The sequence below is a fragment of the Dendropsophus ebraccatus genome, chromosome 1, assembly GCF_027789765.1.
Source record: "Dendropsophus ebraccatus isolate aDenEbr1 chromosome 1, aDenEbr1.pat, whole genome shotgun sequence".
Taxonomy (NCBI): domain Eukaryota; kingdom Metazoa; phylum Chordata; class Amphibia; order Anura; family Hylidae; genus Dendropsophus; species Dendropsophus ebraccatus.
The window spans coordinates 50,565,604-50,591,627 of NC_091454.1; the positions used below are offsets into that span (position 1 = coordinate 50,565,604).

General features: G+C 38.5%; 1 protein-coding gene across 1 annotated transcript in view; it reads right to left on the bottom strand.

Annotated features, from left to right (window-relative positions):
* The window catches only part of TENM2 (teneurin transmembrane protein 2), a 750,809-nt gene that overhangs the window by 416,756 nt on the left and 308,029 nt on the right, over positions 1-26,024 (bottom strand). The window lies entirely within an intron of this gene.

Genomic DNA, 26,024 nt, shown 5'->3' on the forward strand with positions numbered 1-26,024 from the left:
AAATCACTTGGAAATAAATGTCATTCCCCAATATATATAAATATTATACTGTATAGAACAGGGATATAGACCTCAGGATGCTGTATCCCCATGGCTCCCCCTAAAAATATTACATTAATATGATTCAAATGGATTTGCATTTGCAGCTGTGTTCACACACTGCAATATTGTTCATTGCAGTGGAAATGCTGCAGTACCGCAACAATACTGCAATAAAACTGCAGCGTGTGAACACAGCTTATCAGGGTAGAGTAGTATGTGTTCTGGGTGAGGCTTATTTGCCTCTCTCTTGAGCTGACTGCTTTTTAGTACAGCTCTGATAGGAGACTACAGCCAAGGTGCGCAGTAGTCTAAGTTGTAAGGTTGTAACACACAGCAGTTTGGATTCTAAAGGATCGGGAAAGATAGAGGAAGGAGTTATATGTCTGTTTCCTGCCTGATCAACTTTTGGTTTGCGCTTAAAGACTGCAGGGGCAGCTTAAAAAACAAAAAAATAAAAAATGCAGCGCGTAACAGTAGTTTTTCAGACCACATTTTAGGTAATCAATATCTCAGATTGCTGCTCTTTCTGTCCCTCGTACTTTACACTGCAGCTGTGGGCCCAGATTTTAGCCGTGCATAAAGCACAATGAAGTCGGCGAATGTTGAGATGATTTTTCTTACAGCAAGAAAAGAACAATTATAATGTACTAACAAATAAACCACCAGTGAGATAAAGAACAATGAAATCCAATTATCATATACTTTCTATACATAGCCAAACGAGCCTTAGTAAGGGGAAAGCCTGTATGTCCACATTGATATGGAAGTAACACACAGAGATGTATATCTTAAATCCAACCAAGTATCTGCAATTTTATATAATCTGTGACAAACTGGTTGCTAGGGCTTGCTGCCAGCAACCCCATAGAGTGAACGCTGGTTGCCTGCCATTATTTATACAAATGTCTTTCCCTCCAGAAGGAAGGAAACTGTAAATCTAGCGCCACCTATCAGAGTACAGAGAAGGGTAATGTTTGGCTGGTAGAGATGTCCTTGCTGCAGGAAATGTACCTTTAATAGATGGTGCTAAAGAGACAGTTTTCTTTCTTCTGGGTAAAAGCTAATTCGTACCTTATTTTTCCATGAAGCATGACCTGTTAGGCTAGCTTCACACTGCCATAAAATCCTAGAAAAATGGGACAGTCTGGTCCTCAGAGGGATAAATAAACCCCCTCAGGGGCTAGACTTTGCTCTGTTATGGGGGGGGGGGGGGGGTCTTCTATCAGCTGGCTCTGGCTCTTCAAATATGCCATCAACCAAGCAGCAGCTGAGCCAAGAACCTGCTGCAGCTGCTGATTGGCTGAGCTGCCATTTGTTACAGCAACAACATCTCGGCTTAGCTGCTGCTTGGCTGATGTCAGATTTAAAGAGCCGGAGCCCAACACACTTCTAGCTCAGTGTGCCAGGATCCGGTAAAGAAGAAAGACGTTGGAGGTGCGTATGAACACTTCTTCCTCCCAGCACTGCACCCATCCCAGCAAGGAAGGGGAAACTTAACTTCTTTGCTTGCTGGTATGGGTACAGTGTAAGATCAATCTGGCCCCCAGGGGGTTAAGTGTGGATGCTCTGCCCAGGGGCCCATAATGCTAATAAGATAGCCCTGATTCCACCTCCAAAATTGTTTGCCATTGTACTTCTAACCATGGACGTTTCCTATATGAGTTAGCTCTAATCCCTCATGCTAGATAAGCATTGTCTTGGTGGGAGAAGAGCTTGCTATATCAGGTGGTAGCATTAATCGGACTGAAAAATCTGGCGCATACTTTTTTTCCCAGTCAACATGCCCAAACCATAGCAGCGCAAAGAGAACAGAGAGAAGATTGCCCCATACAACAAGTTAGTGGATAAATTTGGCCATACACCTTTAATAACTGACTGCTGAATGATTATTCTGCTGTCAGTTATCTTTCCTGTCCAGCCCTGTCCTCCCCATACACAGAAATATTCGGTGCGGCCCAAAATAAAGGGGTTGAGTGGTGATTTTCCCTCAAGCCCGACCCCTATCTCCATCCACAATTTGTCTAAGCCTGGCTATGATTTGGAGACTAGGGGCCACGCAAGTCTGTGGGTGCCCTAATGGCTATTTAACAACTCATAGGTTATACAGAAATATCACATGACAATGTGCATAAGCCTAGTAAACACTTTCTGCATATCTGCAGTAAAACATTTTATACACAAGCTACATATAGTAATACTGAGTAATTGTAGTACTAGATTAAGAAAAAGATGAATGTCTCTAGGATGTAGTACTGTATGTTCTAGACATAAAGATAATACAGTTGTAGCAATTATACTGTAATTGCATTGTGGGAATAAGCTTTGTGCACTATTCAATACAGAAGGAATGTGTGCCAATTACAAAGACAAAATTATAATGTACTATGTGAAAACATGACAATTGGAAAATATGGAAGAAAAAATGTAGTTGAAATACCCGGTTCATACAAAAAAACAGAGGTCCAGTTCCTTTTTTTAATTAGTTTACAATTGAAACATGTGCATGCTCCATATGTGGACAATGAACATGTTTTCCTGACATGAGAAAGAAAAAACGCCTCTATTTGCATACAACATGACATATCAAGTTAAAATTAATAATGCTGTATATATATATATATATATATATATATATATATATATATATATATATATTAGACAGACTGCAAAGGTAGCATTCAGTTTAGCATGACTCAACTCTCAAATGTCTTTGGGGGCCCTACAGTGTGTGCTCCCTCTTCTAACTCTTAAAGGGCAACTTTTAAACCTAATGCCCAGGGTGAGAAGCTGCAGGCAATTGATTATAATCTGCAGGGATAACTGACAAGCGGAGAGACCGCTAAGTGGTCTCCCTGTCTGTCAATCATCCCTGCACGCCCAGATAACTAGTTGCCACCCCTTTCCCGGCCTCACACATCGGAAAAAAATTCCTTTTTCCCCAGTGTAAAGCAGATGAGGAAGTGACTATAAGCTGCACAGACCTTTCCCTGACTGCAACAATCTCTGGTTAAAGAACATTATTGACTTACTTTGTTCTTATTTTATGTTAGATAGGGTTTAGGAGCCAAATGAAGGGTAGACTGAGTAATAGTTATTATTTTTGCATGGACTTCAACCACAAATAGTGAGGCGCCAGCATCTGCTTGGTCAGTCTGGTGAGGTCCTGGCATTACTTTGCTCTGCTGGGTGAGGCTCCATTAGAAAAACTTTGAAAAGCACTGCTGTATATCGTACATATGCCCTTGTATTTTGCAGAAATCTACACTTCTAGTATGCAAATCATACGTCTAAATTCCTGAATCCCTGCCCTGAATCATCATTATCATGATAATTTTTTTTTTTTTTAAACCTGTTCTAATTTCAATTTTCTCGGTACAATCTCATCCACATGATGTAAATGGAGGAGAAATTAGTGTTGTTCGGTAATTTATATAACCTAGGAAGAATTCTTCTATGTTGTTGCTAACACAACTACTGTAGGCGTATGCTAGTGTAAAATGACTACATCTTCGTGTCGGGGGAGATAAGAGATGTGACATAGATTAAAACAAATTGTTGATCCATACCAAGGAGAAGCTAGGCAAACAATAGAAGTGAAAGCATAAATGTCAATTTGGGATGATAAAGGATACAATCTAAATGTAATATGAGAGGCCCCCAGACAAAAGCAAGAAATAGCAATTGCACATTATAGAGGAATCAAAGAATGATATATCCACCAACGTGCAACGCAAATGCTTAGCTTAATGCTTTGTAAAGTCTAAAGTAACATCATAAAATGATTGTAATTATGTTATTCACCTATTATTTGTAAACAGTGAATGTTACAACCCTTCCTCCCTCTTCATTTGTTTATGAGCTGTTAGGAGAATCTTGATTACAGAACATTATCGACACCAATGTCATAATTGCTTCTAATTCTACCTCGGTGTCTTTTGTTATATTATCTCCACGGTGTTAGAACCCTGAGGATATCTACATTTTCTCCACGGCTGAGGAACATTGACAAATGCTGACTGTTTATCCAGGCAAAAGAAGCAAGGTCATTTCTGCAAGGTCATTTAATTTCATCCTCTAGAATTCTCTTGTCCCTGGTGGACCTTCACATCATGGCTCTTTGTCTGATGAGTTAAGAGCTGGAATCTCGCTTTAAATCAATTTTGGACTTGTCACATGGTGTCAAGCTCGTTGCCGCACTGGAATCTTCAGTATTATCTTTGCCATTTAGAAGGCAATGTTAATTTGTTACAGTGGATACATATAAATATCCAAATATACTGCAGCATTTCCACAAAAAAGATTAACAGTGCGTAGCAAATGCCAATATATTTCATTGTGTAGATGGCCCGGCAAAAAGTCAGAGTTTATGATGGAAATATATCATGTTATAGACAGCTTTAATGTGTTTTGAAATTGCATCAAATAAAGTAAACTTCTGGCTTTATTAATGATGTTGTGATTTAATTTTTTATGCATGTTTAGACATTGTGATATCATGACAAATTTGTGTGTATCTCAGCAAAGATAACCTATCAATCTTTATAGTTCTTCTAAGAGTGTGTTTAATGACAATGACTGAAATCTCTCGGGGTAGTATATACAGTAATTACTTTGTACTACACAGGTATCCCAGGCTCTTAATTTATCACCAATTCCAATATGACATTAAAGCCAATGCACAACCTTGATCCTATCAATTCATTAACATTTGATTTATTTGCTGTCATCATTTTCTAATGATTATCGCACAGAAGGTTAAATATGAAGCAAAAGTTAAATGTATATATGTCAAGAACTGTAGAAATGTCTTTGCCCCTTCCAGGTGTCCTCTAGTACAAATAGAAGCTGAATAAACACAGTTCTGCAATGTTTCCATGTTTCCTTAAAGAGAATCGGCCAGCTGCAATTTACATTCCAAATTACGGGCACTGTTAGATAGCTCATAGGTCAAAGAGGCATATGTTACCTTTCATATATCCAGCTGTGCTTCTAAAATGTAGAAAAATTATTTAATTCTCTCCTCCACTTCCCTACTTGATTGATTGATGTCTGAAAGTCTCAAGCAGGATCAAGTATTGGAGGGAACATTAAAGTGATATTATGCCCCCCCATCCCTACTCTATGTGCGCTAGGTGTTTTCAAGCACTGTGGGGGCATAGGGACAAGGTAAGTATACCTTCTTTATGTTTCCCACCACTACTGCAATGTTTTCTAGCTGTCTGTGTTATGGTCCATTCACACGCCCACAATATAGGGTAAGAGCACGGACTGCATACTGCATACTGGACCTCAGAACTCCTGGCATCTAATACAGGGTGTCAGTATAGTAGCACAAATATTTTAACAGTTTCAGAGCTCCTGGTATCATCACTCATTATGATGTTAGGAGCTCCGAAACTGTTTTAATATTTCTGCTACTAGTTCCGAGGTCCGCAGCTGATTATGTCCTGTGGCTATGACAATATGAGTATAGACCTACCACTGTGCCATTACAACCCATTTGCTTTGCACAATAAGGCTGGGTTCACACTACGTATATTTCAGTCAGTATTGTGGTCCTCATATTGCAACCAAAACCAGGAGTGGATTAAAAACACAGAAAGGCTCTGTTCACACAATGTTGAAATTGAGTGGATGGCCGCCATATAATGGCAAATATTTGCTGTTATTTTAAAACAACGGCTGTTGTATTGAAATAATGGCCGTTATTTACTGTTATATGGCGGCCATCCACTCAATTTCAACATTGTGTGAACAGATCCTTTCTGTGTTTTTAATCCACTACTGGTTTTGGTTGCAATATGAGGACCACAATACTGACTGAAATATACGTAGTGTGAACCCAGCTCAGCCAGTGAACTTATGTTGTTTGGCAATAAATTTATTAATATAAGCCATAGTCATAAACAGAGAAAACAGTCTACACCTCAATTCATAAACCTATACAACGCAAGATGTGAGCTGTATTGTCCGCTCTCTATAGAATGTAAAGTAGCAGAGTCTAGTAGCTAGAGGGGCCTGTAGTTCTTTAGATGGTTTTCTGAGATATTGTGACTTTTTTGATAGGTAATTGATGTGCCATGAAGGGATTCATGACAGCATGGACAACTTCTGAGCTGTAAATAATGGCTTTCACTATCATTCAATGGAAACCCAGTTTCCTAGAAATCGCTTAGTAATCCTTTTTTCAACTTTCCTTTTTTTATTTTCCTTCATAACTTGAATTGAATATTTCATAATTTTGTATTTAAGGGGTACTCCAGCGAAAAGCTTTTTCCCAGTTATTGAAACATATTACAAAGTTATATAACTTTGTAATATGCTCCAAAACATATCTGCCCCCCTTCCCTATCTTCCCTATCTTCCCCCCTCAACCCCCCACCAGGAAGTGAAGTAAACTCATTCTTACCTAATGACTGTTGACCCCAGGCTGCTCTGTGGCGGCCATTTTGTGACAATGACATTATCAAGAGGAAGACGGGTCCAAGCCCTGTTATGCCAGCCTCTCCTTGTCAGATGACTGAGGTTGCTCAGTTCTGATAGGCTGAGTTAGTTAGACATCACAGGAGACAAAGTGCATCATGGGAAAGCCAAAACCAGGAAGTAAAGAAAAAATGAAGACAACAATTGGAAGTTCAGAGACCTCCAAACAGCAGAAAAATCAAATGGAGACAGACTCAGGAGGGATGGTAAGTGTAAAAACTATGTCTGATTGATTGATTGATTGATTGTTGTTTTTTTTGTCAGCGCCGGAGTACCCCTTTAAGTTACTACTTTACAACCATGATATGCCTGAAAGAAGGCTGATTTCAATACATGCTGCATTAAGCCATATGAAGCAGACCAGTTCAGTCAGTCAGTAGGCGGGAGTTGCAGGTTAACTTTGTTACCAAACAAATGCTGTAACAATAGTAATATAAATTATATTTTTTCTAATAATAATAACATTTCTGAATTGCCAGCAAGTTCCAGAATGTTTTACACCTTATGGTATGTCCACACTGAGTAAAAGCAGCAGAATTCCACAGCGAAGCCCCTGCCACGGGATCCCGCCAGCCTCAGTGTGAACATACCCTTAGAGCATACATACTGTATACGGAGTAAATTGCATAGAAATTACAAAGCAACAAACAAATTTACAATTTAAAGGACTGAGTGTTTACACTCTATGAAGAGAAAGGGGTGATAAACTAGTAAAATTGCTTGATGTACAATGGCCTTGCAATCCTTAATAATGACTAAGGTAGCAAACATAAACCTGCATGGGGTGCAAAGGGTGTTGGGGTGGTGTTGAAAGGGTTATTTTTTTTTTAGGAGTACTTGGAATAGACCAAAGGTTTTTTTTATTAGATTTTAGGCTTAAATTAAAAAAAAATGTGGATGATGGGAATTAATCTTAATGTTTAGGGTAACCTGGTGCTACATGCAGAAAGTCTTGGGCACAGAGTATATTAGCCTTAGGTCATTGACAGAATGTAGAGCACAGTTTAGGTGAAAAACGACAAGTGAGAAGATATAGTAGAAGACTTAATGTATTAGCAATGGGTTACAGTAAGGAAGATGCAAGTTAATCAGTGCAACAATAGGAGTTTTCATGATTTCAACAGAATAGGCTGATTCTGGAGATATTTGTGAGATGCAGGTGATATGAGAATATAAATTATTTAATATAGATGTCATTTAAACATAACCCTGAGACTGTGGGCCCACTGCCCATGGGTTATTGTAGTACTATACAATAGGGTCATCAGGTTTAGGCAGCTTGAAATGGTGTCTCAGTTACTAAATGATTAATTTTCAGATACAGAGACAGACAGACAGTAACTGGTGTTTTATATCAATGCCAGAGTGATGTCACAGTAAGAGTTATATACAACGAAGAGATGGACTGACAGATAATTCTGCTGCTGGTATGTTCAACAGGAGCTGTTAAGAGAAAAAAGAGGAGAGCACACAAGACTGACTCCTAGGGAATCCCAACAGAAAGGAGAGAAAAACAAGTAGAAAAGCAAACAATATACAAGTATCCATAAGGTCAGTGTCCGCAAGGTTTTTAGCATACTAAATAGGAGGTGCTATTCTACAGTGTCAAATCCGGCAACCAGATCCAGAAAAAAAAGAAAAGAAAAAGAAAGGAATACTATTACTACCACTATTATGTTTAGCTGCCAGGAACTCATATGATGCTTTAGTAAGGAAAGTTTCTATATAGTGTCCCATGCAGAAATAAGATTTTGTGACAGTTTTTTTTTTTTTTTTTTTTTTCAGTGATGAAGTAAAAAGAGCATGTTCAGAAGGGGAGGGATTAATGTATTTTAGTTAGGGTGATGGTGGCAGGGAGCTGGATAGAGATGCAGGTATTAGGGCATATAATTTCATGTCACATGTTGTCAATCAAATAGACTTGGAACAGTGAAGGCCACAATTTTAGGTTGTGAACATGAACTTGTAATAGGGGATATCTGGAGACATATGTAATTATTTTCCATAAATGTTCAACACATTTATAGTAGAACATTGCTGAAGAAAACAAGTTTGAGAGGAGGTTGATGTTTGTGTATGCAGTTTCAGAATGTATGGGACATAGCTTGGTTATGGGCAATTCTGACAATTTTACTGAAGTATCTGACAGTCAGATTGGGGCAGGAAATGGAAATGAGTGAAAACAATGACGTTATTGAGTGTTAATGGTATGTAGATTTCTGTATGAGTGATAGATGGGTAAGAGTGACACATCCTAAGATGGCTGAAAATTTTTAATGGAAGTTGTGATCAAAGAGAGGAAGAGAAGACTGAGCAGAGCCAAAAGAACTAGAGATCAGGTAAATTCCTGTATAGAAGTATATTAGAATTAGCAAAGAAACTAATAGGCACATCAGGAGATTAGATTTTTATCAGAAAGGTTCATTAAATAAGTGTTGATCTGCTAAGTCGGTACTTGAATTGGGAATTGGTCTCCCTGGCTATAAGGATCTTTAGTCACCAACAATTAAAGGAGGTATTTCAGAAGACAGGGAATGAGGAAGACAGGCAGCAAGCAGGTCAAGAGACTTTAGGCGTTAGAATGGATGGAAGAGTCTGAGAAGGAACTAGAACAAGGGAAATGTGAGAGACGATACTGGGGGAATAACCTGGAAAAAGCTTTGTGGGAAAAAGCATGGGCCTACTTCACAAATTAGTGCTAGAGATTAGCTAACCTTGAGCGCTCTCAGGTTCTTCCAAACCCAAACTCTCTGCATTTGATTACTGGTGGCTAAAGAAGTTGTATGGAGGGCTAGGGAGTCTTGGAAAACATGGATATAGCCTAAGGCTATGGTTGCATGTAGTATGAGACCGGTCGTTCCGTGACCTGGCTGGGTCAAGTAACGGCCGGTCTCAGAAAAGATCATTCCGTCCGGTACTGCTGTACCGGCCAGATGATCTTTAGTGCCGCTGAGTTCTGATGTGCACGCCCGCATCATAACTCCCCACAGCATAGAATGGAGCATGCGGCCCAAGCTGCTCGCTCCATTGTGTGTGTGTGAACTGACAGGGTCAGTTTTCTACGGTGCCAATAGGAATCCCGGACGGAGTGTATACTATATGTATTCCCTCAGGGTTCCCTCAGCCTGCAGCACTACGTAAGTACTGCAGAAATCACGGCCATTGTAACAATGGCAGTGATTTCTGCGGAACTTACGTAGTGTGAACATAGCCTTAGGGCTGCATTACACTTCTTCAGCAACTGAAAATCAAATGCCAAGAGTTCTGGTCTATAAGCTGGCCCTATAAATCCCCAGCATGTGGCCGTGCACACACCCTAGTGACCAGAGGTGTCTTTTCAATAAAGATCAGAAGGAGAAAGCAGAGACATATTGATGCCAATGGAGACCAGAAACTCCAAGCCCAACATGGAGGTGAGCAGGTGCATGACCAGGATGGAGCTGCCAGCAGTGAGTCTTGTCCGGGGACACTGCAATTATCTTGTTTCCCTCATGATAACTTAGGCTTTTTTGGGTACTTCAGTTTTTATCCCCCATCAAAAACATACTGGTAGGTTAATGTACTACCTATAAAAATCGTATGTAAAGGAGGAATTACCGTATATATGTGCATAGAACTGTGAAATCTTGTCCTATATGTACATGTTGTGCAAAATAGGAAAGTATTTTACAGTGTAATCTTAAATCCTGATCTACAAAATGTGTAATGAAGGAGATGAAGTGAGCCGCCTTATCAAACACCAATTTTGATCATTAGAACCAAAGGAATGCTATTTCAGAGATAATATCCACAATGTACCCTTATATTCTGGAACTATTGTTGATTGTAATTGCCACTAATTCACTCTTTCTTGTAACATGAATATGCTGTTGAGGAAACTCCACCATTGCTCTAATAAAAGGGCACAGCTAGGCTAAGTTTAATGACATTCTGCTTTCGGTTGTCTATGATGCCTCATTAAGTTGTAAGAAGTGAATTAATTGATTGTAACGAAACCCTGTCAAGTAAATTCCAATGAAAGGGCTCTGCGAGTTGAACTGGAGGCTAGTTTATCATTGTACATTGCTTCAAGGCTTCAGAACTCGGCAACACATTGGAAAATATGCACCAATGCAAAATGTAAAATCTAAGAGACCCCTCTGAAGCCAGAATAACATAAAGGACCAGTGTTACAAGAGAGACACGACAGGTAACAGCCAATGCTTTGCATCCAACTGATATCTCTATACCTCTCTAATGTCTGCACACTCTAATTTGCCCTACTGAAGGATATCTGTAAGTCAATATGTTCTGAGGTCACATATAAAAAGATAGCAGCAAACAATGACACAGATATCATTGTACATCAATAAAAGCAGATTGTTATACAAACAATGTAAAGAATGTTACACATTGATGTTTGCCATGGTATTTATGAAGTATAACATGAATCTTATAAAGGCTATGTTCACACAATATCTTTTGAGCTCCGTTTAAAATAACGTCCATTATTTTGAGCCTAAATATTTAGCAGCCTGACCTCCCCTTAGTGCAATGACATCTGTTGGTACATTATCCTACTTTGGGGTTTGTAATTGGACTATGGGTGTGACTTAATTGAAAAGTCCATTGAATTTAGTTGTGAAAACGGAAAAAGGACAGTGAAAAAAAGAATAACTGTGCGTGAACAACTAATAAAAAAAGTTCGCTGTTTGCAAAAGACGTCCGAAAATAATGACCATGTTCATTATTTTCACATCCGCAGTAAAAACGTCCGTTATTCAATGCATTCTGTGCACTGGACGTCTGTCTTCCCATTGACTTCAACGCATTGCCATTGCAGTCAGTTAAATCACAGATATATATAAATATCAAAATCGGCTGCCTTTTCTCTATTTTTGACGTTGTGTGAACATAGCCATATAGTGTGAATGCACTTTTTTTTTTTTAATTATGCGGCTGAGTGAGAAGCAGTTTTTCAGTCTAACTCAGTTTTGTGCAAAGATGAAAAATTGTAAATTGGCTTGCTGGTTAGTAAATCTTTGTCCAGATGCAAAACATAAAGTAATTCACACCTTAGATTTTTACGTTGCTTGCATAAAAAATGGCATCAGAAATTAGTCTTTCTCACTAGTAAATAAAAATAGAACATATACATCCCTCTACAAGTGTCAAAAAAAAAAAAAGGTTGCCCATACAGTGTACATTATTAGTAAATGGCACTTACCTGACATGTGCCAAACTTTGGGGCTCCAGAGGACAAAAAAATTGACGATTTAGAAATAGCAAATTTCCCCCATTAAATCCTCCTTTTAAAATGTCTAAACATAGGATGCCTCCAGCAATGAGAAAGAAACAGTACAAGACAGATATGCCAACTGCACACTGTCATCCTAGTTTACTTTGAATCAAGATATAACTCCAGTTTTACTATTACACCTCCACTAGATGAAGGCCAGAAGGCAAAATGAAAGTGAGTCAATTCTGGCCAAAGCTGCAAATAAGTGTGATTGTGATTGATACTCCAGGGCTTTGGACAGTCAGTCTGATGAAGATTCTGTGAAATGCATAAGAATAATACATGTGGATGTTGGAGGATTTATATGAATGTTTTATTTTAGAGCCTGGTTGCACACTAACGCATGAACATTTCCCAGGACTATACTGAAGCCCCTGCTATACAACTCTGCAATTTTCTTTCATAACATAACTAATAATAAATGCCAACCCTAACGTAAAATCTGAATATTAAGCTTGAAAGTAGATAATGTAACCCTTATATTCCTAACACACGGAAGTTTTAAAAGCCTAAATGCATTTTTGAGGTTATTGCATTGGGGGGGGGGGGGGGGGGGGGGGGGGAATTATTATCCTCATTACCCAATAGTGTTGATCAAGAAGAAACCCTGAGGACCCAAATAGATCCCTGGATAATTAACCCTCCTCCAGAACCTAATGACTATAATGACTATAACCTGTAATATCAGTACATTCCAGGAATGCAGCTGGATTCTGGGCATAAATAGATTGTGGGAGAGACCTTAGAACATAACCAGAACAATGCTGTTGTGTGATTAACCAGGCAATGATTCTATTGCCTATTCAAGTATTCCCATTATGGACAATTATGTCATTATCAATAGAATATAGACAAGCAGAGCATGTAGATGTGGGTTCCATCATCAGAACACGGGTCCTCTGAACACTTTTATGCCTGATGAAGCAGCCACAAAATACAGTACAAGTGTTCTACAGCTGGCACTATTACTTTCTACAGCAGTTACCGAAACAGCCGAGCATACTTACCAGGTGAGAAGAGGGCCAAGAGACCCCTTGGAAATATTTTATAAACATCTATGGGTTTGAGTTTGTTTGGCCTTCCTATGGACTAAGCAGTTAAAGTACTGGGAATATTATCTATTTTTAACTTTTTTTTAATTTTTAATGTTCTTCATTATATATCAAGGTGGTCTGTTCATCAGATGCCGTAGGTATACATCAGGTGATACATTCAGTATTCTGTTCCTATGACAGAACAGAAAACTATAAGGTGAATGCAGATGTAAACCTAGACTATTTCTGGTTATTTTTACTCTTTGATCCATTTATCAAAATGGTTAAAGAGGATTATTTGGGTTCTTTTCTAGTTATGTCAGGATACATTCACTGCTATTCAACAATACAAGTGATTGGTCACTGACTTAGATATCCAAACTCCACCAATTTTAGACTTGAAGTGCCCAAAATTTTAAGGGAGTTTCCCACTATTAATGTTATCATCTATCTACAGAATGATAATAAATGTAAGACCAGTGGGGTCTAACTATTGGTTGCAACCTTAAAGGGTTTTTTCAGCTAAAAACTTTTTTGTTTAAATCAAAGTTATATAGATTTGTAATTTACTTCTATTAAAAATCTCAAGTCTTCCCATACTTATTAGCTACTTTATGTCATGCAGGAAATGTTGTTTTATTTTCAGCCTGACACAGTGCTCTCTGCTGACATCTCTGGCCGAGACAGGAACTGTCCAGAGCAGGAGAGGTTTTCTATGGGGATTCATAGAAAACCGAGACAGAGTTCCTGTCTCGGCTAGAGAGGTCAGCAGAGAGCAGTGTCAGACTGAAAATAAAACAACATTTCCTGCAGGACATATAGTAGCTAATAATTATGGGAAAACTTGAGATTTTTTAATAGAAGTAAATAACAAATCTATATAACTTTCTGACGCCAGTTGATTTAAAAGAAAAAGTTTTTCGCTGGACAACCCATTTAAGGATTGCTGGATTAAGGGAACTCCGAACTCCTGTTCCATCTTATATTGATAGGTACTGTAAAAAGGAGTGGGAAGGAAAACTTACATGCCCAGTAAGTGCTCCATATAGCTCCTCCATACTGGACCTATCATGACCCCAACCTATGTAACATTTATCACTACTCCTATAAATGGTGATAACTGTTACTACATACTGTACATGGATACCTAAGCCATGCCTTATTGAGGACATTAGTTGGACTCATGCCCAAAGAACTACAACTATTGTGACTATATGGTATGTCTGACTGATATCTACATAAATGTCTTCTACTTGTATGGTTAAAAGATCCCATTGGGCTTGCTTAATATGATAAAATGTACTCCATTAAAGATCTACTAACTACCACTATATGTATGGATATTACCTGCTCTATTTATTAGTAAGACATGCGCTCCAGATCTGCCACTTACTGGTATTAATTGTATCCCAATCAATCTTCATTACCGAACATCCGTGCCAGAATATGCAATCAAATGGATGAGAAAAGGTGAAACAAACCACTCTAACAATCTTACTCCTCTTTAATGTTAACTATTCCATATGGCTTGCATACAGATCCAAGAAAAAAGCATCAGTTCTTGGAAGCAAAATGTCTTAACCGGCCTTAAAAGAAACGGCAGGGTATTTTTACATAAAGAATCTGTCCAGCACTACATCAGGATTCTTGTTTTCATTACAAGGAAAGAGATATACATTTCCTTGGATGTACTTGGACAGATAGACAAACCTAATGGAAAACGTAATTTTAATGTAAATGGCCGACAATTGGTGGACAAAATAGAATTAGTTTTCCACCAGGTGAAATAGTGATGGGCTGCCTGCTGGTGACTTTTCTCATCTGTCTGGCTATAAAATCAAGTGAGAAGGTGTGACAGATGCAGAATTATAGCGGGTCAGCGGCAGCAGCTTTGTGCTGTCCACATTAATCCATAGGAATAGGATGCCTTGGCAGATTGAGTTAGAAGGTACAAACAGTACTACCTGTTCAGCATGCTGCGCTGGTAAACATAGTACACAAAGTCCTGCTATAGAAGCCGAAAAATAGTAAAATACTCATATATACGTGTATATATATATATATATATATATATATATATATATATATATAAGAAATATATATATATATATAAATATATATATATACATATATAGATAGATATATATATAGATATATAGTGTCTGTTTCTCTAAAGTAAATTAAAGAGCTTATCCAGAATTAGACAAACATAGCTGCTTTCATAAACAGTGACACGCTTGCTCTCAGTTTGGAATTGGTATTGCAGGTCAGTTTTATTACAATGAATAGAGTCAAGCTGTAGTAGGCTAGAAATCGTGTATTTAGGTCTATATGTACAATCAGTTTAGGACATTATTGTACCATATGATGGAAATAGTCAAAAGTTGATGGAGATAGTTAGTCAAAAGTTAACATATATAAATGTGTATGCCTAAACTATTACCTATACACAGGACTTAACTGGCTGTGTTTTTTTGTATTATCCATCTTTGGGTAGTGGTACTAAATATATATATATATATATATATATATATATATATATATATATATATACATACATAGTGTTATTAAACTCTCTGGCTATGACGCCCTGGATGGTAAGTCTGAACGTCAAACAATATAACTAAGCCACCATAACATTACAAGCAGTTTCTCGCTTTTACAACAGTTTAGGAATCCAACTAGTAACTTTTTCATATTTCACACGTAACTAAACAGCAACATTGATACTTAATACAATGTTAAATCAGCAAATTATAAAGGCCTGAATGTGTCGAGAGCAGCAGATGATCAGGTGTCAAGAGATTCAGTAACACTGAAAGTAAATACATTACTACTGATCTTAGTGGATGACAGGCAATTGTCTATGTGATGATCTGGCACAATGTAAGATGTGGGACACCTGCAGACAAAGCACCACTATACCCAACTTATCATCATCACTTTGTTCAAACACCAGAAGACAAAACAGCTGAACCTCAGCAATGGTTCTTCTGCCCACAACCTGCTGTGTAACATATCATAATCTCAGTAATCATAGCTGCCGTCTGTGTCAGGGAAGGAAAAAGTCTTTCAGAAATCTCAAGTCCAGGAAATATAAAGGAGAAAACAATTCTTCATCTTATCAATAGCGAATCTTCTCAAGGGTAAATAGTAAATACACAGTATGCTGCCCCCTTGTCTTAAAGCTCAGGTAGTAGTAAAGATACTGGCCCAGATTAATTAACACTCTCTAATTTTAAACAGTAAAACTTAGTTTGTCCAGTCTAAGTTTACACCAACTGTGCCAGACAGAAACATGGTGCCATTTTGGCAAACAATGTTCCTTCTTCAAGGGGGACTCCAGTGAAAATATTTTTCTTTCGAATCAAATCAGAAAGGTTATATAGAATTGTAACTTACTTCTGTTTAAAAATCTCCTGTCTTACCATTATTGTAAGCTGCTTGAGAGCACTGTGTCACACTTGAAAGAAAACATCATTTCCTGCATACAAACATGGGAAGACTTGAGATTTTTAAATAGAAGCAAATTATGAATCTATATAACTTTCTGAGCCAGCTGATTTGAACGATAAAGCTTTCAGCTGGAGCACCCCTTTAAATCACACCCCTTTTTAGAACCACAACCATGCCCCTTTTGTGAGATGCAACTACAATAGTGTCTAAAAAGAATCTCTAATATTAATCTCTAGTCCCATCAAAACTGAAAGGTGCTGTTTGTAAAAGTTGCAGTAACGCTTAGTCTGTAAATAGTATCTCCTCTTCCTCCCAATCTGTACAATTGTGCATATGTTATGAACACTGCACAGACTAGGAGAGAGTGGGAGGTTAGTCATGCACAATGTTGAGTACTGACACAAGGTTTCCATTGCCTTTTACATTGTAGCTGTATCGTATACTGTCACCCTCTGTGTGTGATGATGTCTGGATGGCATGTATGGCCGGCAATGCACTGAGAACTGCAGCAATTTTTACATGGGCACTGGTGTTTTTTAAGAGAGGTCAATAAAAATCATATTTATTATTCATAAATTAGAGGTTTAGATATAAAAAAATAAGTCTGGCTAGCACCATAAATGGGAGTTCTATCCACAAATATCTGCGCCTTCCACCTAATCGAGAGGACGTGGGTCCCTAACTACAGTATTATTCAGAAAACCAAAGTGGTGACATGCAGGAGGCAACTGAATGGAAAGGTTACACCAAGGTTGCTTAGTTGTTTCTAAAACATAGACCTATCCATGCAAAGGGTCGTGTATATGCATTACCATATCTCCATTTAGTTTCTGCTTTTGAACCAGTCAGCAGCCATTTTGGTTTAAAGAATAGAGGTGAGGAGACTCTCAAAAGAGGTGGGACCCCGACCTCTGCCTTTCATGCAAGATGTCATAGAATAATATTTTGTGGAATGATTATTTCTGCTTAATTTCCATCCACCCAGATGATCCAGAAAAAGTGACAAGAAATCCAGACAAGAATGCAATATGTGCTCATGGTACACTGCCCACCTGAAAAATGAAAGTGACCTGTATGTATTAAGCTTTCCATACACTATACCTGTATACAATATACACACAACCAGACAGTCTGCCACACTGAACGAAAAAAAAACAAACCTCAAGCTTTAAAAACCAAGCAGTACGCTAGTAACGACTGCACTAGGTAAAGGAGCTGTCCAAGTGCTGAAATGCAACACTTACTGTATCTGAGGTTAACAGAACATCAATTCACACAATGGGGGAGAGGCAAGCATTAACTAAATGCTTAAACATGGAGAGGGCAGAACCGCCTGGTTTGTGGATAACACACTCCTCATTTTTTCTCTCTTTACAACAAGATTTTCATGAACGTCTTAATGGTTTCTATGGGAAACACAGAGGCAGCGCATATTACAAGTGATCTCCTGCCGTGTTGGCAGGTGTGGGCAATGTCAAATAAATTTATTACAGTCTATGTTAATAATGAAAATTATAGTAAAACTGGATGAAAGTGTTCCACATCCAGCTAATTTGAAGCTACCTTATGAGACAATAACAAGCTTCTAACAGGTTTTTCTTTTCTTTCTTTAATACTAATTACACTTAATGTTCCTTGTCGCATTCGTTTTCATGGTAATTATATTTCAAAACTTTTGCAATTAGGGTGCAGTTAATATTGTGGAATATCGCAATTATTTTTCATTGTGACACCTCCATTGAAAATTGGTGGCAAAAGTGGTGGTGTAATGATCACATTGTTCGACTAAATCCAAAATGTAGCAATATGGCAATTGAACCAATTAGGCCTTACTATTTATAATTATAGACTTTCATTTCCTATTCTCTTAGCTATAGGCTTTTCCAAAACACAGGTATTTAGCATTATAATTGCAGCATAATGGGGATACTTCCTTAGTGTGCAATTTTTTATTACTGCTTTAATTATAACTTCCTTACGCTTTAGACAGTAAGCAAAATGTGTTTATCATTAACATTAAATTATTTAGTATAAAATACATTTACTGTCCAAGTAAACCCTTAATGAACCCTAGTTAACACTGCATATTAAGGTTAATCTATCAACTTAATATATACTAGATTCATTTTTAAGCACTTCTAAAATATTCTATGCAAGCAATTTGGTTAAGTAGAGTATGCTTTATATTCTTATTCGTGGACCCTATTGTTAGATATTAGGGAAAGATTGTAACATGCAGGATTTATAATTTTATATATATATATATATATATATATATATATATATATATATACATATACATACACACACAGTGGTACCTTGGTTTAAGAGTAACTTGGTTTAAGAGCGTTTTGGTTTCAGAGCTCACAGTTTTTTTTAAATTGTGACTTGGTTTAAGAGCATTGCTTTGGTTTAAGAGCTCCCTGTACTGGGTGGGAGCGCGAGTGGGGAAGGGGCATGATCTGCATAGCGGGGTCTACATCACTGTACTCTGACCCAGGAAGTCTCCCTTACCTTCCAAATCATAGCAGATTCACTTCAGGCTGGGGCTTACATCAGGGGACAGGACTGTGAAGGTAATCTCTTCATAGCTGTAACCCCTCTCTCCCTGGACAGAGAGTGCTGCTATACTGCTATACTGTGCCCACATCTGCCCTGCTCATTACTTCATGCTCCCTGCAGTCTCTGTCAGCCCTTGTGTGTTCCCATCCTTTCCATTACTGTACAGTAACTTATATCACATATTCTGCTGTTTCTGAATGTTTGATTAATCTGTTTTACATGTTATTCAAAATAATAAATCAATATTTTTGGGGTGTGGAACCAATTTCTATGATTTCTTATGGGAAAATTTTCTTTGGTTTAAGAATGGATTTGGATTACAAGCGCTGTCCCGGAACAAATTATGCTCGTAATCCAAGGCACCACTATATATATATATATATATATATATATATATATATATATATATATATATATATACAGTGGTGCCTTGGATTACGAGCATAATTGGTTCTGGGACTGTGCTTGTAATCCAAATCCACTCTTAAACCAAAGCACATTTTCCCATAAGAAATCATTGAAATGCAGATAATTGGTTCCACACACCAAAAATAATGATTTATTTTTTCTGAATAACATGTAACACAGATGAAACAAACATTCAGAAACAGCAGAATATGTGATATTATAAGTTACTGTAGTTACTGTATAGAATAACAATCAACATGTGATGTATAATGTATAGTAAGTGCATAACCCTGATAACACAGCAGCAGTTTGTAGATACAGGGTGGAACTGCAGATCCCCATAATGCAGTAGCGTAGTACAAGGGGCTAGAATAGAGAAGCAGGAAAGCTGTCAGAGGTCACATTACAGCAATGGGAAGGGGTGTTTGTTCAGCATGGGAATATGTGGGCACAGTATAGCAGCACTCTCTGTCCGAGGAGACAGGGGTTACAGCTATGAAGAGATTACCTACACAGTCCTGTCCCTGGATGCAAGCCCCAGCCTGAAGTGGATCTGCTATTATTTAGAAGGTGAGGGAGACTTCCTGGGTCAGAGTACAGCGCTGTAGACCCCGCTATGCAGACCATGCCCCTCCTCCACTCGCGCTCCCACCCAGTACAGGGAGCTCTTAAACCAAAGCGATGCTCTTAAACCAAGTCACAATTTTGGAAAACTGTGAGCTCTTAAACCAAAACGCTCTTAAACCAAGTTACTCTTAAACCAAGGTACCACTGTATATATATATATATATATATATATATATATATATATATATATATAGTCACCCAAAGATAATCTAGAGAAACAAAGGATGCAGCCCACAGCTAGCATTAGCTGGGAAGATGTGGAAATCCTGAAATGACATGAAAGCTGACAAATACCAGGAAATTAATGCCAGATCTGACATGCCCTTGATTTTCTCCTATGATAGATTCATCAACAAGGCATGTGCGGCCTTGATAAAGCTTTTACATGTTAAAGAGGATACATGTTACTGTTGTGTCATAATCATTTTTATTTATCTTATCTTTTTTTTTTTTTTATAAATGTTTAATGTGTATTTATCTGCCAAATCTCTGTAAAACTGGTTCATTATGACTGCACATGACAGGAATCTGTTTGAGTTCACAGAGGTAACAAAGTCCTATCTTTTTTACTCCCTATGGCAATGTTCACACAATGTTTTTCAGATCCATTTAAAATGACGTCCGTCATTTAGAGTCTAAAATAACGGACGTCATTTAGCTGTCTGGCCTCCCCTTAGTACAATGACGGCTGCTGGTACATTATTCTAGTTTGGGTTACTAATTGGCCTTTGGGTGTGTCTTTAACTGAAAAGTCCATTAAAATTAATAATAAAAATTGTGAAAGGACGGTGAAAAAAGCAAAACTGTGTGTGAACGACTAATATAAAACGTCTGCTGTTTGCAAAAGACGTCCAAAAATAATGAACATGATCATTATTTTGACGTCTGCGGTGATAACGTCAATTATTCAGTACATTGTGTGCATTGGACATCCGTCTTTCCATTGACTTCAATGCATTGCAGTTCAGTCAGTTGAATCGCGGCAATAACAGAGATTATTTTTAATTGCAAAAGTGGCCTTTTCTTTATTTTTGACATTGTGTGAACATAGCCTATTAGTGATGAGCAAACTTGTTGAACGTTTGAACCCGAATGCTCAACATTTGACTCACCCCAGCTGGAGAAGTTGGATCCTATTGAATATCCAACTAGCTCTCTGCAGAGCCAAAACTCAAGGCTCATCACTGCACAGTACCAGATGAACCTTTATAAAGAGGGTAGGTGCACCGAGGGGTAATATACTACCACCAGTGCACCTCCTTGACACTATTCACAGCCCAAATAAAGGTATTTTTTGTGTAACCTGTTATTGATATCTATCCAGCTGTGCCAGCAGCTCAGTGGTCAAGGGGTGACATACTCACTTTAATTCACTTTTCATCCACCCTAAAAAAATACATTCTTATGTTATACAAGAAAAATTAAACTAACATATAGATAGATCATTTGAAACTTAAACTGACATATTGATAAATCATTTGAAACCCATCCAGCATCCTATCTGTTTCATTGTACTGCAATTGCAAACATTGTGTTTTTAATGCACAACTTGAGTTAAAAAAAAGTTGATGGAAAGAAAGGGATAGGAATATAATGTTTCCTGACTTGTACCATACACTTCTAGGCTAGGTTCACACTACGTATATGTCCGGCCGCATATTTTTCGCGGCCGGACATATACGTATGAAACTCCAGCCGGGACTTTACGCAAGTTGCGGCCGGATACGTACGGACCGCGAATTTACGCCCGTAGCGTACTTACGCTTCCCGAGTGCTCTTCATAGCGATCTAACAGCGGTCTTTTACTTGGAAATCTTCGCCTAGCCCCGGACACCCCAAAGAACCTTTTGGATCGGAACAAAAAGCTGGCAAAATGAAGAAATCACCACTACGTACGGGACCGCATGTTACGCTACGGGCGTAAGTTACGGCATTTCCGTCCGGAAACAATGGTCTGGTTCATTTTTTACGGCGCCGCATACGATCCGGGCGTAAGTTCGTACGTAGTGTGAACTGTGCGCCCGTAGATCGTATACTTTCCATTGTACGCAAACTACGTAAGTTTCCGGCCGCTTATTCACGGAACGCACTACGTCCGGAAACTTACGTAGTGTGAACGTAGCCCCCAAGTGTTCACAATGCTGCAATGTTACCAAGTAATAGTATTACTGCTTATTCTACCATCTTAAAATACATTGGAATAAGTCAATACCTATTAACTTTTCTGACCCTTGGTAAAATATTAGAACTTGAACTGTACACAAAACTTTGCTTAGAAGTTTCTAGTTTAGCCATAAACTCAGACATGAGTATAGGAACAATACATACCATATCACAGCTATAGAATACCCTAGGATAAGCACAATTGTAAAATTACAGTGTCAAATTCATTCACTGACATATACTTGGATGTCTTGTAAGATAAGAATTTATCTAAAAGGCTGGAGAGCTAGTTTGTAATGTCATGCACTCATAAAGGGCTGAGAGATATGTCAAACCCCATAGGACCAAGTTGGTAGGAATTGAGGTGATAGTGGCATTTTAATAATGGGATGATTCCTTGTGCGGGGAAGGATTATGTTCTGAGAATTGTTGATAGGTAGAGTCAATGAGGCTGGATCCAAATATGAGAAACTTGCAGGAAATCAAAAATAATTGACATATCTCCTGTGAAATGTATGCAGAAATGATGCTATAGGTGACATACTGGGCCCAACATAAGTGACAAGTACATATCTTTACTATGTAGCCAAGCGACAAAGTCTACCTAATGAACTAATAGTGAAGTTGTTAATCATATAACAGTCTACAGAATTGACTGTGACATATGCTTAGTTCTGCATATAAGATGTTTCCCTGCCTTAACATGTTGTGTAATATAGCTTGAATTTAACACACTATGCTGTATGTATAGGCTCCCTATGTTAATGCAACACGTGTTCATCGAGAATGTAGATTTTAACCATCAATCTGATTCTAAGCCAGAGGCAAAAGCAACACAAGTGGTCCGAGCTCCCTGTGAATAATGCTTTCTCCACTCATCCATATCGGGTGAAGATAACAGCCATTCCTCACTAATGCATACTTCCTACACATGCACACAGAATGATGAATTCTTCTTGCTCAAGTGGATAATGCCTCTTTAAGAGGTCAATAACTGCAGCCAAACATGACTTAGGTAGTTAAGAATGCTGGAAGCTTTCATTACCGAATGAAATCACTAATCAGCATTTACCCAACTTCTCAGCTAGTGTCCATAATGCCTCTGCACACATTGTACTGGTGTCTTAGGTTTGCCGTACACACCAGGAAGGCTCTCGGCATATACAGTAGATCAAAGGTATCCATGAGGCCACAATCACCTGATGGAAGCCTAAAGGGTGTGCTTTTGCATCCATAAGAATGATATTGTACTGAACGACAACACAACAAATAAAGCTTCATATCATAAAATAACTATAAACCAATAACAATAAACATGAAATAAAGATATCATTTACAAACTCCTGGCAATTCTCAATATCAGCCAGATCAGTCAGATCAGACATTTCCGGTAGTGGATGCAATCCCAACTGTTGTCAATGAGGCACAGTTGTCCAACAGTGACTGTCAGGATGGCCCAAGGTTTGTTGTGCAATAAAAGATTACTCAAAGTCATCATTGCAGGTATGGTCATCTGTTGTTAGGAGGTTGTAACTAGAGATGAGCGAACCCGGGATACAGCCATAGCCATAGGCTGTATCCCAGTTTTCCAGGCGGTCCTCAGGCTGTATCCACCCTCTCCACAGAGGGGGCAGACAGCGGGAATCAGAAGCCGAGATTTCAGGTTCATACGAACCCGAACCTCGGCCGGTTAGCTCATCTCTAGTTTGCATGGTCCGATAGAGATGGAGGCAGAGGCAGCTTTCTCAAGCCTAGAGTATCGGTCTTCAGGAAAGTGGTGCAGTCAGTCCTATGTTTTAGGGCCCATTGAGACTACGTAATCGGCAAGGAGATTCCGCTCGGAACCCTTGCCCACGAACTCTACGCTGAATCCCGCCTGCTATCTATTTCAATGGGAGGCCTTGTGCACCTCTGCTCCCCATGGCTTTTCCACTCAAAGAATTGAAATGTCAATTCTTTGAGCAGAGAGGCGCGGAGAGTGGAGGCATGTGAGATCTCCCATGAATAAAGATAGCAGGTAGGATTCAATGCAGAGTCCGCAGGTGGGGGTTCCGAGCGGAATCTCCAAGTCAATTCCGTAGTGTGAACAGGCCCTTATACAGAGAACAATACTAACACATAATCTTGCAGGGGTCAAATAACCTATAACCAAACACCTCATGCCCTATGTCTGGCATGAATATAATGCTAAATACTGTATAAGCAAATTTTAAACTCCGAATAATTTAATACAGGAAAAATGGCAAACGTAGCAAAGTAATGTCTTTGTGAACCAGCAACATATGGATGGTTGCAAGTGAGAATTCCCAGTGATCTGGAGTGTTTCTGCTAAAGCACACACCAACCATGTTAAAATGCTTTATCATGCGGATGACTGAGAAACAAACAAATACCTCCCTATGGTTTGTATATTTTCTAATACACATACTGTACTTATGCTCACTAAATACTGAGTCAATTGCAAGGCAGCCCTGCTATGTCAATGGTAACTGAGAGCTTATGGTGCAATTCTGATTTTGTGGAATGACATAAGGAAAGATTTTTCATATTAGATATACCATACAAGCAACAAATAAGCCTATAAATGTATGTGTTGCTATGCCACGGACACTGTTAAATGCTGTGCGAACACAGCCTCAGACTGAAAAGAAAAAAAAAAACATTTTGTGTAGGACATACAGCAACTGATAAGTATGGGAAGACTTGAGATTTTTAAATAGAAGTAAATTACAAATTTATATCACTTTCGCTGGACAAACCTTTTAAAGGGTTAATGTTCTATTTAAACTAGAATAATGTTCCATTGCCACACCAGGATAAACCACAGCCCTTGTTTCATACTCAAAACAATGGGCGTTATTTTGACTTACCAATAATAGCTGTTGAAAACCAGTGTGTGAACATAGCCTTAGGTGTACTACACTACTAAGGACAACCAGTCACTGAATAATGTATTCATGTCTTACGAGGTGACCAAAACATAACTAAGTATACTGTATTTCATCTAGTTCAGACAATGTGGATGCCTGCTGTTCAGAGCAAACCTGGGCAATGTACATTTTATACATTGGATATATATATATATTGAGTTGATCCGAACCCGAACGTTCGGTATTTGATTAGCTGGGGCTGCTGAACTAAAGCTCTAAGGTTGTCTGGAAAACATGGATACAGCCAATGACTATATCCATGATTTCCACATAGCCTTAGGGCTCGGCCACACTAGCGTTTTTCTTTACTTCTAACGGATCCGTCTATATTAATTAAACGGATGAGCATAAACGGATGAGCAGACTGATGCAAACTGATTGCAAAATGTTCATCTTTTTTAATGGTCCGTTTGTATTTTGGCTTAAAAAACTGACTTTTGTACATCAGTTTGCATCCGTTTGCATCAGCCAGCATCCATTTTTCTATCAGTATAGTTTTTTCTTCTTCTTTGATTTCTTGCTGCTTCTGCGCATGCTCAGTGCAAAAAACGGATGAAAAAAACGGATATGATCCGTCCTCATTGACTACAATGTAAAAGAAAACCGGAAGTGCACTTTCCGTTCGTGATCCGTTTTTTTTAAGCGGAAAGAAAAATACTGCAAACACAAGTTTTTCTTCCGTTCAAAAAAAACGGATCTTGAACGGATTGCATGCAAACGGAGCACAATAAGGGCAAACGGAGCACACTAAAATAGCATGGGAATCTATGGGGAATTTAACGGATCCGACAGTTGCCGTTTTGCTTACTCTAAAACGGAAAAGGTAGACGGAATGGTGCCGGATGGTCAAACGCTAATGTGAACGTAGCCTTAGGGCTTTATCCAACTTCAGCAGCCACCGCTAATCAAATGCCAAATGTTCGGGTTCAGATCGACTCGAGCATGCTTGAGGTTCGCTCATCCCTAATATATATATATATATATATATATATATTAGTGTATATACTCAGAAAACATATATGAGCACGTTAAAATCAATAT